This window comes from Heterocephalus glaber, unplaced genomic scaffold, assembly GCF_053883595.1.
Source record: "Heterocephalus glaber isolate CG9 unplaced genomic scaffold, H.glaber_assembly_v1.0 deba00001613, whole genome shotgun sequence".
NCBI classification, from domain to species: Eukaryota; Metazoa; Chordata; class Mammalia; order Rodentia; family Bathyergidae; genus Heterocephalus; species Heterocephalus glaber.
In genome coordinates, this window is record NW_028258384.1 from 25716594 (window position 1) to 25721606 (window position 5013).

Sequence of the window (5013 nt, forward strand, 5' to 3'; positions counted from 1 at the left end):
CCAACATTATATTTCACAGAACTAGAGAAAACAATCCAAAAATTCATTTGGAACCAGAAGAGACCTAGAATAGCAAAAGCAATTCTAGGCAACAGAGACATGGCAGGGATATCACAATGCCTAACTTGAAACTATGTTACAAAGCAACTGTGATAAAAACAGCATGGTACTGGCAAAGAAACAGACCCGAGGATCAGTGGAATAGATTAGAAGATGCAGAAACAACCTCACACATACTCAACTACTTCATCTTTGACAAAAGAGCCAACCATCTTCACTGGAAGAAAGATAGCCTTTTTAATAAATAGTGTTGGAAAAACTGGATTTCAACCTGCCAAAGATTAAAACTACAACCATATCTATCACCATGCACTAAACTAATATAGAAGTAGGTTAAAGATCTAAATATTAAGACAGAAACACTAAACTTGCTGGAAGGTAAGTTAGGTAGAACTCTTGAAGATATTGGCATAGGAAAAGACTTTATGAACAAATCCTCAGTAGCACGGGTACTACCACAAAGAATCAACAACTGGGATCTCATCTTATGAAAAAGCTTCTGAACTGCAAGAGAAAGCACTAAAAGAGCTAAGACACAACCTACAAGGTGGGAAAAAAATTTTTTATCATCTATACCTGAGACAAAGGACTACTATCTAGAATCTATAAAGAACTTTAAAAAATCAGACCTACCAAATTTAAAGACCCAATTCAAAAATGGTATCTGAAATGATCAGACAAAGAAATAAAAGCAGCAAATAAACATATGAAAAAGGGTTCAACATCACTGGTCATTCGAGAGATGCTGATGAAAACAATACTGAGATTCCGCCTCACCCCAGAAAGAATGGTTGCTATCCAGAAATCAACCTATAGCAAATGTTGGCAGGGTTGTGCATAAAAAGGATCTTTCTTCCATTGTTGGTGGGAGTGCAGACTGGTGCAACCACTGTGAAAATTATTATGGCGATACTTCAAAGATCTAAGAGTAGAGGTCCCATTTGACCCAGCTATTCCTCTGCTGGGTATCTTCCCAAAAGAATTAAAAGTATCATACCACAGCGATATATGCTCACCCATGTTTATAGTGACACAGTTTGTAAAAGCTAAAGCTTGCAAACAGTCTAAGTGCCCTTCAGCTAGAGACTGGATAAAGATGTTGTTGTTTTTTATAAAATTCAATACTACTCAGCCATAAAGACTGAGAAACTACAGACATTCAGAGCTAAATGGATGCATATTGAGGCCATACTCTTTAGTGAAATAAATAGGACAAACGTGTAAATACCGAATAGTATCACTGGTGTGAGAAAATGAAAGTGTAAATAAGGATTAAAATGAATAATTGATAATGTGAAATAAGAAGAAAAGGTCCAGAGGGATAGGGGAAGTGGGAAGGGTAGGGGAAAGGAAAAATATGAGAAAAGGAAAATACAGAAAGAAAGTCTGTAAATATGGAAGGGTTGAGGGGTTTGAGGGAGGACAAGGGAATGGGGAAAAATAAGAACCAAGATACATCAGGTAAAGATACCATTTCCCAATGATAAATGTAAATGTATTGTATACCTAAAATGTACCAATAAAATAATTTAAGGAAAAAAAAGAAAACATAGTATTTATATACAATGGAGTAATACTATGCCATAAAAATGATAAATTTGAGTGATTTGTGGGAAAATGGATGCACTTTGAGATCATAATATTAAATGAAATAGCTCTGGCACACAAGATTAAATATCACATGGCTTCCCTTACATGAAAAAAATATACATTTATATATATTTATATTATAAATATACATTATAATTATAAATTACATTGTATTTCAATTATTAATATAATTATAAATATAAATATAATTATGATTAAATAATTATATATGCATACGTATTATATATTATATATTATATTATATGTATTACATATATAAATATAATTATAATATTATAAAATTATATTACATTATGTTTATAAATGTTTATAATTTATATATATAAATTTTTATATATATTTATATATAATATGAAATTAAAGACAAATAATAGAAAAAAGAGAAAGAAAAAAGTACTTCAATCCAATGTGTACAATGTATCTAAACGTGTAACTTGACTTAGCACAATTGTCTTGCATGTTTTATATTTTCTTTGGCCTAATAGTCTTTTTTTCAATTTCTCTATATACATAAATATATATAGTTAATATATAATGAAATTTATAAGATCTTATAAGATAAAGAAAGGAACCCGATGCTGGAAAAATAAGAATAGTGGAGAGAATGGAATAAGAGAAAGGAACTGAAATGTGTTATGAACATACACCAATCTCCTACAGTGAAAGTAGTCATTATGTACTGCAAACATATACTAATAAAAGTTAAAAAATATAATTTTTTAAAGGAATTGATCTATCTTAGTATACTGCAAATATATAATCTGTATTATGTTTCTAATAATGTGGTGGAGTATATGTGGAGAAAAATTTTTCCTGGTACCAAACACTTTGCTGATCTAGTATGTTATAAACTGTTATCATTTTTAGCCAGGCATACCCCCAAACTTTCTTGTGATCAAGTGTGGGACATTTGAAATGTGATTGGATTATGTAGGTTGTATAGCTGATTTGATATTAAAATGTGGGGCCTGGTTGGAAGAAGCAGTCACTATGTGTGTGATACTTGTGTCTCCCTTGCTCCTCTATTATCTCTCCAGGTCCTGGACACCATGTACTGCGAAGCTCTCCTCTACTATGCTCCTGTGCCATGCTGTTCTGCCTTGGAGCCATTTGACTATCAATTGAAACATGAATCATAATAAATTTCTCCTCCTTTAATTTGTGGGTGTCAGTTATTTTGTTCCAGGTAAAAAGGAAGGAACTGATACATAAACATATACTGTATAATGTATATTTCTGGCACAAAAATGAACTAATGTGTAGAGAGCACTTCTTTTAAATACTTTAAAGAATAAAATGTTAGATATCTTTAGATATCCCTTTTAAATGATGACTCCACCTGTGGTTACAAAAATAAGAATATTAATGGAAGTGCTACAAGTTACTAGAAAATGTAATAACAGAGGCTTATAGATATGAAATTCTGGCAATCTTTTGTACAGAAGGAGCCACCATCCTCCCTCTCACTGAGTTACAGCTCTTTGACCAGGTTCAGGCACATGAACCATGCGGGGCTCATGAACTATTCTGTCCTGGATATATAAAGCCAGAATTCAGAAATGACAAGTTAATCTTTTTAATGTGGTTCTAAATTTCAGAGTTGTAGGACAACATTTTCCACATATGTGTAGAAACGAACATAGTCCAGTATAAGATAGAAATGATGGAAAACAAGAGAAGCGAGCAGTGCACAAGTATTTTCTGGGTTTATGCCTGGGGTCTGTTTCCTGAGTCTAGTCTAGTTTTGAGAACCACATGCTTTTTTGCCTCCATTGTTTTCTATGGCTACCTTAACTTACTATATTCTGAACAAAAATATATTTTCTCATAATTGTGAAGGCTGAGTGTCTGCTATCAAAGTATTGATAAGGTTGCCTCCAGCTGAGGCCTCTCTTATCCTTGTAAATGACCATCTTTTTCCTGTAACTGCACATGGTCTCACTCTGTGTGTCTGAGTCATAATTTCCTCTTATAAGTACATCCATCATATTGGATTAAGGTCAAACCTAATGACTTCATTTTAATTTACCTCTTTAAAGACGTCCATATACAGTCACATACTTAGAAAATAGAAGACAGGATTTCAACATATGAATTTTCAGGAAGACACAATTCCATCCATAACACTGCCTTTGAGTGCCAAGAGACAAATCGTTACATTGACCTAACTCATATAAAGCTGAATGACCTCGTGACTCAATGTCAACTAAGTATTTCATACAGAGAACCACAAAACCAGCACCCAAAAAATAAATGAAAAATACTAAAATACTTACTGAAGTATTTCATGATTTTCACAAAAGTTTTCCAAATTAACACATTACAAAATTCCCTTAAAATCTTCCTCATCTGTTAATCTCTTCATTGCTGCAGTTACCATAACACAGTAGTAAACTCCAATGTTTTTTTTTCCATTCTTTCATTATTTCCCAAAGCTCCATGTCCTCTCTAAACCATCATATTCTTTGACTGTGAATCTGTTATTTTCTTTTTCCATAATCAACTATTTACAATTTCCAATAAAAATCATAAATTCAGTTTGGGATCTTTACATTTCCAGTCATCAGTAATCACACCCAGTACCCCTAATTTTTAAAAAATAAAAGGATGGTAACTTAGCTCAAGTTATTTTCTGTTAACATAACTGAAAACTATTGACCTTTGTGAAGTGTTAAGGCAATAGCTTTCACTATATTGGGCAAAAAAGATAACTATCCTTCCTTACGTCTACTCTATCTTATATAAATCCTATCTATATTTCTCAAATTTCTTCTTTCAGGTTTTATTTTTACTAGAACATGTTTGCAGTACAAAATGATTGCATTTCTTGTGAGAAGCTGGTACATGTAGATAACACATTTCAATTATTTTTCATCCCCTTCCCCTTCTCTCTCCTTCCTTCTATCTCTTAATCCACTTCCCATTATGAAAAAGCTCTATCTCATTTTCTATTACCTATCTTTTATTTTGTGGTTTATTTATATTTTGAGTTTCTCATATAAGAGAAACTATGTGATATTTAAGTTTGTGTGTCTGATTTATTTTATCTAATGATATGGTCTCAAGTTGCATCCATTTTCCAAAAAGTGACAAGCTTATGCTTTTTGTTATGGTTTATACCTATATGGATGTTCCCTAAAAGCATCATGATCTCATACATGGGGCTTTGGAGAGGTGACTGGATCATGGGGATATCATGCACATAAGTGGATTAGTCCATTGATAAGTTCATAGCTAAATGTCATGTTGGGAGGTAAAGTCTGGTTAGAGGTGGTGGGTGAATGGGAGTGTGGCCTGGAAGGGTCTATCTCCTTCCCTCCTTCCTTAATCTCTCTGATTCTG